The following is a 14847-nucleotide window of genomic DNA, read 5'->3' on the forward strand; positions in this document are numbered from 1 at the left end:
TGAAGTATCAATCAAAGTGCACAATTTCTGTTTAATCTTCAACCTTTTCCAGTTCTGACGACGGATCATCGACCTGAAACGTTAACTCTGTTTCTCTCTCCACAGATGCTGCCTGACTTGCTGATTATTTACAACATTTTCTGTTTTTTTTTTCAAATTTCCAGCATCGGCAGTATTTTGCTTCTGATATCTCCTTCTGTGGTTGTGTCAAATTTTGTTTGAAAACGTGACTGTGAAGCCCCTTGGGATCTTTTGCTACTTTCAAGGAGCTTTATAAATCCTACAGGTAGAGCAGTTCCAGTTGTGGTGTGGTGCCGTGATCGTATAGTGGTTAGTACTCTGCGTTGTGGCCGCAGCAACCTCGGTTCGAATCCGAGTCATGGCATAGTTTTTGTCTTCTGCCTCTCTTGCTCATCGAATGCAGTAATGTATCAATCTTTAATGCATGAAGGAAAACTAAATATTCCATCAAATCACAGCACTCTCACATGCCTGTACTTCATGTGCCGCAGTTCAAACCCGCCTGTTCTCCCAGCTTTTTCTTCCTTCCACAGTCAATAGGCCGCCTTTACTTTCCTCCTTCCATTTCATGAACATTGCCGACTCTAACATTCACTTTCACGATCTTATGCCTTTAAGTTTGTTCTGCTCCGACCGCTGTTTCTATTGGGCACATGTCCCTTTCACACCAATGTTCATTTGTGCCTTGAAATCAGTCGACACATTTCGATCTGCGTGACCGCTCGACAGACAAACACGACGAAAGCAGGGCTGGTCTCTGGAAAGACAGCCGCCCGATTGTTCACGAAATTCACTTGGGTGATCTTATGATCCAGGGGATGGTAACTGAATAACTGGTTTTTGTTTTGATGCTTGTTGGCTCTTTTCTCTAAACAGTTGAGTTGCGTGAGCGACGGGAAGCGCGACAGAGCTGCGAATGGCGGTTGAAAGGTGCACATTTGGCAAGTTGGGGCGGTGCAGTAAGATCGGAAGTGTTCCGCCTTGATCTTAATAGTTCTGTTGAAGCGTGAGATTGAAGCGAGTCGAGGATAAATGTAAAGAGCGCCTGTGGGGAAAAAGGAGCGATTACAGGCCATGAGCGAAAGGTCTTTCAAATTCTCGTGGCGCAGGACGCTGTTTGTGGAAACGGCAGATTTTAAAGCGCGTGTGTCGGAAAGTAAAGTGCGATCTTGTGTGTGAGAACAGCACAAGAAAGTTGTTCTTGAAGCTGCGACCTTGAGGCAAGTTGCAGGTTGTCAGGAAAACTGCGATAGTGAAAGCACAAAAATAAACCCAGAAACTGCTGGCAACACTCAGCAGGTCAGGTAGTATCTGTGGAGAGATACTCGCTTTCCCAGGGCCTCATTGTGCATTGATTAATATTAAACACCTGCACAAGATGGACGTGTTGCACCTCAACAAGGCTGGGACCAATTTCCAGGCAGGGAAGTTCCTCTTGACTGAACAGAGAGCAATGCCGGCCGTTTTTGGGCGTCAGCTATTTTCAATCTGTATTAACGACTTAGATGAAGGGACCGAGTGCAATGTGTCCAAGTTTGCTGACGATACAAAGATAGATAGGAAAGTAAGCTGTGAGGAGGACACAAAGTGTCTGCAAAGGGATATAGACAGGTTAAGTGAGTGGGCAAGAAGGTGGCAGATGGAGTATAATGTGTGGAAATGTGAGGTTATTCACTTTGATGGGAAGAATAAAAGATCAGAATATGTTTTAAATGGTGAGAAATCATTAAACGTTGGTGAAATTAAAAAGGAAAATAGGAAAGCAAAGAGAGGGCATGAAAAAATAGGCCTCTTGCGCATCCACGATTTTCATCGCTCCACCATTGGCGGCCGTGCCTTCAACCGACTGGGCCCAAAGCTCTGGATTTCCCTCCCTGAACCTCCCCGCCTCTCTACCTCTCTCTCCTCCCTTAAGACACTTAAAACCGACCTCACCTGTCCCAATATCTCCTTATGTGGCTCCGTGTCACATTTTGTTTGATAATCGCTCCTGTGAAGCGCCTTGGGACGTTTTACTCCGTTAAAGGCGCGATATAAATGCAAGTTGTTGTTGTTGTTGGGGTGGAGAAAGGGTTTTCTTTCTTTTTATGACTCTTTTCTATCTCTCTATTTCTTTCCTTTCTCGGATTCTGTTTTCCGGGTCTGTTTACTGACACACATTACAATCTGTGTCACTCGGTGTCTAACAATGTGAGGCAATGTGTTTTATTCCCGCTGTGTTATCTCTCTGGCGGTTTGCTGATAAATGTTTAACTCGCGGCCTGTTCCCGTTAATGGTCACAAGCAGTAACAGACAGACAGAGCGTGTCTGACCGCCCTGAGATGTGGAAAAGGCATCAGTTTAGGACAAATGCATCAAATCAAATGTTCATCGAACACCGAGAGAAACAAAAACCAGAGAGAAAGGCAGAAGGAAATAGAGAAATAAAAGCTAAATACAGACATCCTTGATGTCACTCTATTCCATCCCCAACCGTTCAGTGTCGGGTAAAAATGTCAGTGCAAATAAATTTTTGAGAATCGGCCCATGGAAGATGAAACAAAATAACAGAAAACTGCTGAAACCCGGGATCGAACCAGGAACCTTTACATTTTCTGTTGAACGTTCGCCCAATTGAGCTGTTTCAGCCCCACTGTGAACTACACTTTGAGTCATCCTCTTGGAATAAAATATAACCCCGGGTGGAATTGCCCCTCCCGCTCATTCCTCACTTCGGGAGAATGAGACCGACCATCAAGGAGAGATTTTCTGAGACTGTCGTTGAATCTCATTTATATTAAACATTCCTTGAACTCTCTGCCGGGGGGATTCAGAGCTGGGGTTCGCCATGAACCAGCTTCCCCTAATTCCCAGCTTTATCAGTGAATCGACCAATGAACGCTCGAGAGAGCTCAGGTTATATTAATAATAAAAACAGAAAATGCGGGAAACACTCAGCAGGTCAGGCAGCATCTGTGGAGAGAGAAACATCCTTTCAGGCCGATGACATTTCATCAGAACACTCTCCACAGATGCTGCCTGACCTGCTGAGTATTTCCAGCATTTTCTGTTTTTATTTCAGATTTCCATCATCTGCAGTATTTTTCTTTTGTTTTACAGCTTGTATTAATGTTCTGCTGATGATATCTTAATATTATCTTGTTTTTGGCCACTTTAATTAATTCACAGACAAATTCTTCCATCATCCCTTCTCCCACATCGCTTCTCTCTCTCATTCATTCTTTTCTCCTTTCAATCCAGAAGAGGGCGGGAATCAGAGCTCACCCCCCGAACCCTCCGCACACAGACCCCCGTCTACCACTCCTGATCCAAGAGACAATTCAATATATTACACTCTGTATAAACACTGAAAGCTGACACACCAGGGGAGATCGCACGGTGTTGCACACGGAGTGAAATAAACTGAAGTGTTTATAAAAAGTTACAGATCACAACACGTGTCTCTGTCTCTCTCCGCTATCCCGGCCTGTGCTGTGTTATTCTTTCTCACCCAATGTGTTACTGGTGATTTTGTGGAAGTGCATGACGGGATACTTGACCATATTAACTCTTTATTAACTCACATGATAGGATTAGCCACAAACACAAAGTAAGCACAATTGTGTGATTGCGTTTGAGCCATGGTATGTTAATAATTAAGCCTAGCACAGCCTGGCCTTCCTTAAGATAAGGACAGAATATAATAATAATAGAGTTGATGAATGGCCATGATGCCTTGAGACTGGCTCCAGCCTTACTGATAACAAGGAACAGGAATGCAGAGAGAAAGAAAATAGCTGACATCTGCTCAGGCCGACGTGATGGCTGTGAATGTTCGGGGGCTGGCTCACCACTTGATTGACCAACTACCTGAGCCAATAAAGAATGTACGTGTCCACCCATATTCTGTAACAGGTGGGCGTTGCCTAATGAATTGTATAAACATGAGCTGTTTCATTGACTCGGCGAAGTTGCACCCTCAACCATTGTTTGAGGTGCACTTCCACTTGTATACAAGTTGGGGTTCAATAAAGTTTCTCCTTGTACTACTTGTTTGGGTGTTAATGCATTTGTATAGTGTTAAGTTTCGACAGTTTTCATCAACATCTTTGACTGTGGCAGCACAAGTTGGTGAAGCCGTTAAAACAGCATCCGGTTCCTTGGCTTAATAATAGAGAAATAGAACACAAAAGCAAGGAAGTTATGTTAAACGTTTATAAATCATTGTTCAGGCCTCATCTGAAGTATTGTGTCCAATTCTGGGCACTATAATTTATTAAGGAGGTCAAGGTCTTGGAGAGGATGGAGAGGAGATTTACCAGAATTATACCAGGGATGGGGTTTAGTTGTGTGGAGAGACTCGAGAACCTGGGATTGTTCTGCTTCGAGCAATGAAGGTTAAGGGTAGAAGTAATCCACGTGTTCAAAATTAAGAGGGGTTTTGATCGAGTAAATAAGGAGAAACTTCACCCACTGGCGGGAGGGTCGGCAACCAACGGACGCAGATTTGAGATAATTGGCAAAAGAACTAGAAGGGAAATAAGGAGATTTTTTTTTTACACAGCGAATTGTTATGATCTGGAACGCACTGCCTTAAAGGATGGTGGAGCTCGATTCAATCGTAACTTTAAAAGGAAAATTGGATAAATACTTGAGTCTCTCCCCACAGATACTACCTGACCTGCTGAGTGTTGCCAGCAGTTTCTGGGTTTATTTTTGAGCTTTCACTATCGCAGTTTTCGTGACAACCTGCAACTTGCCTCAAGGGCGCAGCTTCAAGCACAACTTTCTTGTGCTCTTCTCACACACAAGATCGCACTTTACTTTCCGACACACGCGCTTTAAAATCTGCCGTTTCCGCACACAGCGTCCTGCGCCACGAGAATTTGAAAGACCGTTCGCTCATGGCCTGTAATCGCTCCTTTTTCCCCACAGGCGCTCTTTACATTTATCCTCTACTCGATTCAATCGCACGTTTCAACAGAACTATTAAGATCAAGGCGGAACACTTCCGCTCTTACTGCACCGCCCCAACTTGCCAAATGTGAACCTTTCAACCGCCATTCGCAGCTCTGTTGCGCTGTCCGTCGCTCACGCAACTCAACTGCTGAGAGAAAAGAGCCAACAAACATCAAAACAAAAACCAGTTCTTCAGTTACCATCCCCTGGATCACAAGATTCCCCAAATAAATTTCGTGAACAATCGGGCGGCTGTCTTTCCAGAGACCAGCCCTGCTTTCGTCGTGTTTGTCTGTCGAGCGGTCACGCAGATCGAAATGTATCGACTGGTTTCAAGGCACAAATGAACATTGGTGCGAATGGGACATGTGCCCAATAGAAACAGCGGTCGGAGCAGAACAAACTTAAAGGCGTGAGATCGTGAAAGTGAATGTTCGAGTCGGCAATGCCGCAGGAAAGTGTCCATGAAATGGAAGGAGGAAAGTAAAGGCGGCCTATTGACTGTGGAAGGAAGAAAAAGCTGGGAGAAGAGGCGGGTTTGAACTGTGGAACATCAAGTACAGGCATGTGAGAGAGGTGGGATTTGACGGAATTGAAAGGTTTCACCAAAACATTTTTCTTTCATGTTCTAAAGAAACTCTGTGGAGACTCGGATTCGCTCCGATGTTCCTGCGACCACAAAGCAGAGTATTAACCACAAAACGATCACGACGATGTACATCAGGTGTGGCAGTTGTGCCCCAACAACATGAATGGCACGCTGAGAAAAGAAAGATTTTGGTGATGAGGCTAAAATAATTAACAGCTCAGATTATGGCAGCGGTGGGATTCGAACCCTCGCCCCCGCAGCGACTAGAGCCTAAATCCAGCGCCTTAGACCGCTCGGCCACGCTACCGCTGCACAAGGGTGTTGTCCAGAATCTCGGAACTGGTGATTGAAAAGCGGCTTTCCGACTCTGACCTTTGAGTCCAAGATTTTTTCCTTGAAAGAATCAAATAAAAGGGCTTTCTTTGCACTGTTCTTGCGACCAGGTGGCTGAGTGGTTGAGGTGATGGACTGCTAATCCATTGAGCTTTGCCAGCATGGTTTTGTATCCCAGCCGCGCCATTACTGCCTTTTTTCAATCGCTCATGGGATGTGGGCGTCGCTGGCGAGGCCACCATTTATTGCCCATCCATAATTGCCCTTGAGAAGGTGGTGGTGAGCCGCCTTCTTGAACCGTTGCAGTCCATGTGGTGAAGGTTCTCCCACAGTGCTGTTAGGAAGGGAGTTCCAGGATTTTGACCCAGCGACGATGAAGGAACGTTGATATATTTCCAAGTCGGGATGGTGTGTGACTTGGAGGGGAACGTGCAGGTGGTGTTGTTCCCATGTGCCTGCTGCCCTTGTCCTTCTAGATGTTAGAGGTCGTGGGTTTGGGAGGTGCTGTCGAAGAAGCCTTGGCGAGTTGCTGCAGTGCATCCTGTGGATGGTACACACTGCAGCCACAGTGCGCCGGTGGTGAAGGGAGTGCATGTTTAGGGTGGTGGATGGGGTGCCGAACAAGTGGGCTACTTTATCTTGATTGGTGTCGAGCTTCTTGAGTGTTGTTGGAGCTGCACTCATCCAGGCAAGTGGAGAGGATTCTATCACACTCCTGACTTGTGCCTTGTAGATGGTGGAAAGGCTTTGGGGAGTCCGGAGGTGGGTCACTCACCACAGAATACCCAGCTTCTGGCCTACTCGTGTCGCCACAGTATTTATATGGCTGGTCCAGTTAAGTTTCTGGTCAATGGTGACACCCAGGATGTTGATGGTGGGGGATTCGGCGATGGTAATGCCGTTGAATGTCAAGGGGAGGTGGTCAGACTCTCTCTTGTTGGAGATTGTCATTGCCTGGCAATTGTCTGGCATGAATGTTACTTGCCACTTATGAGCCCAAGCCTGGATATTGTCCAGGTCTTGCTGCATGTGGGCACGGACTGCTTCTTATCTGTGGGGTTGCGAATGGAACTGAACACTGCGCAATCATCAGCAAACATCCCCATTTCTGACCTTATGATGGGGGAAAGGTCATTGATGAAGCAGCTGAAGATGGTTGGGCCAAAGACACTGCCCTGAGGAACTCCTGCAGCAATGTCCTGGGGCTGAGATGATTGGCCTCCAACAACCACTACCATCTTCTTTTGTGCTCCGTCTGACTCCAGCCACTGGAGAGTTTTCCACTGAAGCGGCAGCTGAACGGATAGTCTCAATCTTTGTGACAAAATAGTCCAGGAGCTCCTCGCAAATTTTGTGGTGAGGGTGGAGGAGGCAGGGGGTGCAAGAAGTCGGTTTGTGGTCGAGAAGAGATACCGGGGGTATCTTTGGATTCCTGGATAATCCTGGAATAATGAGCAGTTTTCTGTTTCTCTCTGTTTCGGGCTGGTGAATTAGCCCGGGTCTGTTCACAGCGCGATTCTGCGTTTTATTTCTTCCTCATTATTGTGGTTCTGATATCGAGGTGAAGATTTTAAAATCTGCTCGGAGATCAGTGAAATTAAATCGTAGAAAGTGAAAAAGTCCGAGTCAGTTTTTCACCGTATTTTCTTCATCCGATGTTGCTGATAAATGAAAGTGAAGCTTCTGAAGGCAGACCTTCCCGTCGGGGAATTGACCCCAGTCTCCAGGGTGACAGACACTGATACTCACCACGATACTAACGAGGAACTGGTGCCGGAAGGGGATGAACGTTCACCACAGATGCTTCACGTTTCAGTAAATCTGTTTGAGCTATTCTTTTGGTGACAGTTTGTTTAACTTTCCACGGACCACTGTTGAAAGAAGAATTTCCGACCACTTTTCCATCTCATGTTGGATCATGATGTGGGGAGCGCGGGACAGAGTGAGACAGAGAAAGACCGACTCAAGAAAACATAGAAAATATGAGGCACATACACAGACAGATAGACACAGACACGCATGCACATGGAGTGACTCAGAAATATGGAGAGACAGAACATGGATAATTTGGCTGATTTTTGTTCTATTTCTGTCGTAGATTTCGAGAAATCTGACAGATCAATTATAATGAGCATAAAACTCGAGGTGTTCAATGCTGTGGAATTTTAATTCACTTCAGAATTATTAATTCCACAAGAAACTTGTTGAATTTTGAAACGCAGAGATGAACACGTTGATAAATGACGGGATCTGAAGTCTCTCAGATTTGAACCTGCGCGGGGGAAATGAATGAATTTCCAATCTGTCACCTTCACCACCAGTTCGTAAAAATCACAATTGCTGCTGCATCCAGTCCTCAAATAGTCTCCGTACAATAATATTCTGAAAGTGACAATCACCTGTTTTTTTTCTCTATAGTTTTTGTTTAGGAAGAAGCTCGGCGAAGACATAAAATTAAAAGTTGGCATCTTATAAATGCTTCCTCCCCGTCGGGGAATTGAACCCCGGACTAAGGCGGGGCAACTCACCAGGATAAGAGAGAAAGAAAGAACGAAAGAAAGGCAGAGTCAGTTGCCGTTGTCTAACAAAGAGATGGAAATGTAAAAGGTTCTTTCAACAGTGGCACGTGGAAAATGAAACAAACTGTCATCAAATAAATAGTTAAAAGAAATGCACTGATACATGAAGCATGTCTAACACCATCTGGGATAAGTGCATTGTCACTGCAGCAGTTCCTCGTTCGTATAGTGGTGAGTATCCCCGCCTATCACGCGGGAGACCCGGGTTCAATTCCCCAACGGGGAGATTAAACTTTCGCCGCCTTCAAAAGCTTTTATCTCCAATATTGGATGCGGAATATACAGTGTAAAACTGACTCGGAGTTTCCCACTTTCCCCAATTTAATTTCACTGACATTTCAGCGGTTTTAAAATCTGCTCCCAGCTTCACTCTTCACCTCGATGTTCGACTGGCTTCTGTGATGGTGGGGATTTCGGGAGGAGGCCGAGATGGATCATCCACTGGGCACTTCTGGCTTTTTTTTTATTCGTTCACAGGATGTGGGCGTCGCTGGCAAGGCCGGCATTTATTGCCCATCCCTAATTGCCCTCGCGAAGGTGGTGGTGAGCCGCCTTCTTGAACCGCTGCAGTCCGTGTGGTGACGGTTCTCCCACAGTGCTGTTAGGAAGGGAGTTCCAGGATTTTGACCCAGCGACAATGAAGGAACGGCGATATATTTCCAAGTCGGGATGGTGTGTGACTTGGAGGGGCTGAAGACGGTTTCGAAAACGTTGCACTCACGTGCTGGGCTTTTCCATCATTGAGGATGGGGATGTTCATGGAGCCTCTTCCCGTTCGTTGTTCAATTATCCACCATCATTCACAAATGGGTGTGGCAGGACTGCAGAGCTTTGATCTGATCCGTTGTTTGTGGGATCGCTTTGCTCTATCTGCAACATGCTGCTTCCACTGTTTGTCAAGTAGTCCTGTGTTACTTTCAGGTTATTGGTGTCTGTCCGTGTTTATGTAGCTAGGTATGTGTGTGTTTGTGTATGTGTGAATATGACTATGTCTGTCTCACTTGTTATATGCGTTTCTGAGTGTCTCTCTCTATCTTTCCATCTGTCACTTTTTCCCTGCTCACCAATAATTTTTCTCTGGACCTTGACTAACAAAGAGATAGAAAGTAAGTCTTCATTCAACAGTGGCATGTGGAAAGTTAAACAAATTGTCATCAAAGAAGTAGTTAAAATAGATTCACTGAAACATGCATCATTTTCATTGCTGTATGTGAGATCTTTCATGTCTGCGCCTGTTCCGAGACCTGTCTCTCTCTGTTTCGGGCTAGTGACAGCGCGATTCTCCGTTTTATTTCTTGCCCATCATTGTGGTTCTCACATCGAGCTGAAGCGTGAGGCAGAGAGCAGATATTTAAAATCGCTGTGAAATCAATTTGTGGAAGTGGGAAAGGCCGAGTCAGTTTTTCATTGTATTTTCAACATCCAATATTGCAGATAAATGAAAGTGAAGCTTCGAAAGCAGCAATAACCTCCTCGTCGGGGAATTGAACCCCGGTCTCCCGCGTGACAGGCGGGGATACTCACCACTATACTAACGAGGAATTGGCGCAACCTTTAATCGTATATTCACCACAGATGCTTCACGTTTCAGTGAATCTGTTTGAACTGTTCATTTGATGACAGTTTGTTTAACTTTCCACGGACCACTGTTTTTTTTTTCTTTCTTTTTTTTTCTTTTATAGGAAGGGGGGGTGTGGGGTGTGCTTAAATACTAAAACCAAACAAACCAAAACCAAGTTTTCAAATTAAAATTTTATTCTCCCCGTCCAGGATGCACTCCAGCCCCTGCGGTGCCCATCGGTCGCGGAAAGCCTCGAGCGTACCGGCAGACACCGCGTGCTCCATCTCCAGGGCCACCCGGGCGCGGAGCATTCCGCGGAAGAGAGGCAGACAGGCCGAGCGACCGCCCCCACGGACCACGATCATCCTAGACCTGTGGATGGCCACACGGACCACTGTTGAAAGAAGAATTACCGACCACTTTTCCATCTCATGTTGGATCATGATGTGGGTAACGCGGGAGAGAGTGAGACAGAAAGAGACCGATCTTCTCAGGAAAATATAGAAAATATGAGGCACATACACAGACAGACAGACACAGACAAACAGAAACAGACACACATGCACATGGATTGACTCAGAAATACTGAGAGTCAGAATATGGATAATTTGGCTGATTTTTGTTCTATTTCTGTCGTAGATTTCGTGAAATCTTGCAGATCAATTAAAATGAGCATAAAACTCGAGGTACTCAATGCTGTGGAATTTTAATTCACTTAAGAATTATTCATTCTACAAGAAACTTGTTGAATTTTGAAACGCAGCGATGAAACAGGTTGATGAATGGCGGGATCTGAAGTCTGTCAGATTTGAACCTGCGCGGGGGAAATGAATGAATTTCCAATCTGTCACCTTAACCACCAGTTAGTAAAAATCACAATTGCTCTGCATCCAGTCCTCAAATAGTCTCCGTACAATAATAATCTGAAAATGACAATCACCTGTTTTTTTTCTCTGTAGTTTTTGTTTAGGAAGAAGCTCGGCGAAGACATAAAATTAAAAGTTGGCGTCTGATAAATGCTTCCTCCCCGTCGGGGAATTAAACCCCGGACGAAGGTGGGGCAACTCACCACGATAAGAGAGAAAGAAAAAACGAAAGAAAGACAGAGTCAGTTGTCGTTGTCTAACAAAGAGAAGGAAATGTAAATGGTTCTTTCAAGAGTGGCTCGTGGAAAATGAAACAAACTGTCATCAAATGAATAGTTAAAAGAAATGCAATGATTTCTGAAGCATGTCTAACACCATCTGGGATGAGTACACGTATAGGATGTTTAACTTTTTCAAAAGCTTTTCTCTCATTTATCTACAATATTGGATGTGGAATATACAGTGTAACTGACTCGGAGTTTCTCAATTTAATTTCACTGATATTCCAGCGGTTTTAAAACCTGCTCTCAGCGTCACTCTCCACCTCGATGTTCGACTGGCTTCTGTGATGGTGGGCATTTCTGTGATGCTGCTTATTTTGACCTCTTCTCCAAAAATCCTTCGTCACAAAGCAGTCAGGCGTTGCCTGTTGCTGTGGTTCGGATGCTGTAACTACACCTGAGCTGTGATGCTGTGATCGTATGGTGGTTAGTATTCTGTGTTGTGGTCGTATCTGAGTCACGGCATAACTTTTATCCTCTGCCACACATACCAAAAAAAGTCAGCAACATATCAATCTTAAATATTTTTTGTGGGTGGTTAAAACCTATCCATTCCTTTAAATCCCAGCACTCTCACATGCCTGTACTTGAGGTGCGTGAGCGACGGGCAGCGCAACAGAGCTGCGAATGGCGGCTGAAAGATGCACATTTGGCAAGTTGGGGCGGTGCAGTTGGATCAGATGTGTTCCGCCTTGATCTTAATAGTGATTATAGGCCATGAGCGAAAGGTATCTCTGCACCCAGTTACACCGCTCTCTACCTCCCTCTGCTGGTGTCTCTCTGTATCTCTGCACCCAGTTACACCGCTCTCCACCTCCATCTGTTTGTGCCTCTCTGCATCTCTGTACTCAGATACAGGTGTCTCTGTGTATCTCTGTACACAGTTGCTCGGATCAGCTGTCGGTCCGCAGATTGATGAGCATCTGCGACCAGTTCGAACTGGCCTCGGGGGCCAGGGTAAATCGTAGCAAGAGCGAGGCCATGTTCTTTGGGAACTGGACCGACCGATGCTTTGTCCCCTTCACCGTCAGGTCGGATTACCTGAAGGTGCTGGGGATCTGGTTCGGGGGGGCCGGGGCGTGCACCAAAAACTGGGAGGAGCGTATCTCCAAGGTTAAGCAGAAACTGGGACTGTGGCATCAACGATCCCTCTCGATCGTGGGCAAGAACCTGGTCATCAGGTGCGAGGTGCTCTCGGTGTTGCTGTACGTGGCGCAGGTCTGGCCCATACCTCTCTCCTGCGCCGCGACAGTCACCCGAGCCATCTTCCACTTTGTCTGGAGATCAAAAATGGACCGTGTCCGCAGGGTCACGATGTACAAATCTCCAGAGAAAGGGGGGAAAGGCGTGCCCAACGTGGCCCTCATCCTGATGGCCACCTTTGTGTGCGGCTGCATCAAGCTGTGCATAGACCCTCAGTACGCAAACACAAAGTGTCACTACGTGCTGAGGTTCTACCTGTCCCCGGTGTTGAGAAGGATGGGCCTGGCCACGCTGCCACGGAACGCTCCGTCCAGTTGGACCGTTCCGCCCCACCTGTCCTTCGTGGAAAGGTTTGTGCAGGAAAACACCTTTGACCACAAGGCGATCAGCAAGTGGTCCGCACGTAACGTCCTCGAGACCCTGCGGGAAAAGGAGATGGTGGATCCTGTCGGTTGGTTCCCCGAGCAGACTGTCAATGTCATTTGGCAGAACGCCTCATCGCCAGAGCTCTCAAACAAGCACCAAGACCTAGCTTGGCTGGTGGTGAGAAGGGCCCTTCCTGTCAGATCCTTCATGCACTCCCGGACTCTCAGCGCCACCGCGCGCTGTCCCAGAGGAGGCTGCGGTGGAGACGAGACCGTCACCCATCTCCTTATGGAATGTGCCTTTGCAAAGAAGGTCTGGAGAGAGATGCAGTGGTATCTGTCCAGGTTCGTCCCGAGCAGTTCCGTAACACAGGTTTCTGTGCTCTACGGGCTGTTCCCGGGGACGCACACTGAGACGGACATCGGCTGCTGCTGGAAGACCATCAACTCGGTGAAAGACGCCCTTTGGTCTGCCCGAAACTTGCTGGTCTTCCAGCACAAGGAGCTGTCCTCGACCGAGTGTTGCAGACTGGCACATTCCAAGGTCCAGGACTACGTGCTGAGGGATGCACCGAGGATGGGTGCGGCCGCCGCAAAGGCCCTGTGGGGAAAGGCAACCGTTTAGAGCCTTCCCGCCATTGTAAACCGAGGGGCTGCAATCAGGGAAAAAACCCCTCGGGCAGAATGTAAAATTCAAATTGCTGTAATGTACCTGTAATGAATCTGAAATGAATCTGTAAGCAATAATCTGTGTTGAGTATGATGCAATGAGACACCCTAGAGTGTCATGAACTGTAATTATGTCCAATGTGTTCATTGAACTGTACTTGACGTAACCTGCAAATTGTATAATCTGTATTGTGTACGTTTGGAAAGTGATATGACAACTGTATTGTATGTACTGCTGCAAATTTTATGAATAAAGTATATTTTTTGAAAAACAAAGTTACACCGCTCTCTACCTCCCTCTGCTGGTTTCTCTGTGTATCTCTGTACTCAGTTACACCGCTCTCCACCTCCCTCTTCTGTTGTCTCTGTCCCTCTGTGCTCAGTTACACCGCTCTCTACCTCCCTCTGCTGGTGTCTCTCTGTATCTCTGTACTCAGTTACACCGCTCTCTACCTCCCTCTGCAGGTGTCTCTCTGTATCTCTGTACACAGTTACACCGCTCTCTACCTCCCTCTGCTGGTTTCTCTGTGTATCTCTGTACTCAGTTACACCGCTCTCTACCTCCCTCTGCTGGTTTCTCTGTGTATCTCTGTACTCAGTTACACCGCTCTCTACCTCCCTCTGCTGGTGTCTCTCTGTATCTCTGTACACAGTTACACCGCTCTCTACCTCCCTCTACTGGTTTCTCTCTGTATCTCTGTGCACAGTTACACCGCTCTCTTCCTCCCTCTGCTGGTGTCTCTCTGTATCTCTGTACTCAGTTACACCGCTCTCTACCTCCCTCTGCTGGTGTCTCTCTGTATCTCTGTACTCAGTTACACTGCTCTCTACCTCCCTCTGCTGGTGTCTCTCTGTATCTCTGTACTCAGTTACACCGCTCTCTACCTCCCTCTGCTGGTGTCTCTCTGTATCTCTGTACTCTGTCACACCGCTCTCTACCTCCCTCTGCTGGTGTCTCTCTGTATCTCTGTACTCAGTTGCACCGCTCAGTCTGTCCCCGCAGCTCCTCCGGGAGTTCAATGATTTTTAAATGAAGACTTTTTCCTGTGTGACTTCTGAAGTTTTGATCAGTGAAATGTTTGTGAAAGAGACGGATTGTGAGCTTGTAGTGTGGGACAGAAGTGATGTTATTTAAGGGAGAAGCCACAAGATGCTATAAATTGAGTAGTGGTTTCTGTCCTGTGGCGGTTATCACGTTTGCCTCCCACGCGAGCGATTCCCGGGCGGGAACCTATTTTGGGAATTCGCTCCATGTGAATCTCCAGAGTGAGTTTCTTCTCCTGTGAAATGGGGGCGATAATTGGCTTTTCCTGCTAAATGTAGCAACGGCTGCACCACATTCCTTCGGGGGAGAAGGGATTTTGGAGACGAGATGATGGAAGAAAGTGCCCACGAAGCTGATTAAATGAGGCCAAACACAAGATAATATTAAGATGTCATC

General features: G+C 46.5%; 3 non-coding genes across 3 annotated transcripts; 1 reads left to right on the forward strand and 2 right to left on the reverse strand.

The window, feature by feature from the left end:
* The first annotated feature begins 313 nt into the window (after positions 1–313).
* On the forward strand, positions 314–385 carry trnah-gug (transfer RNA histidin (anticodon GUG)). The gene has a single exon. It is a non-coding gene; the product is annotated as a tRNA-His (tRNA).
* Positions 386–5774: 5389 nt separating this feature from the next.
* Positions 5775–5856, reverse strand: trnal-uag (transfer RNA leucine (anticodon UAG)). Its single transcript has one exon. It is a non-coding gene; the product is annotated as a tRNA-Leu (tRNA).
* A 4074-nt stretch (positions 5857–9930) lies between these two features.
* trnad-guc (transfer RNA aspartic acid (anticodon GUC)) lies at positions 9931–10002 on the reverse strand. Its single transcript has one exon. It is a non-coding gene; the product is annotated as a tRNA-Asp (tRNA).
* Between the last annotated feature and the right edge of the window lie 4845 nt (positions 10003–14847).

This window comes from Heptranchias perlo, unplaced genomic scaffold (genome assembly GCF_035084215.1).
Source record: "Heptranchias perlo isolate sHepPer1 unplaced genomic scaffold, sHepPer1.hap1 HAP1_SCAFFOLD_163, whole genome shotgun sequence".
Lineage (NCBI taxonomy): Eukaryota > Metazoa > Chordata > Chondrichthyes > Hexanchiformes > Hexanchidae > Heptranchias > Heptranchias perlo.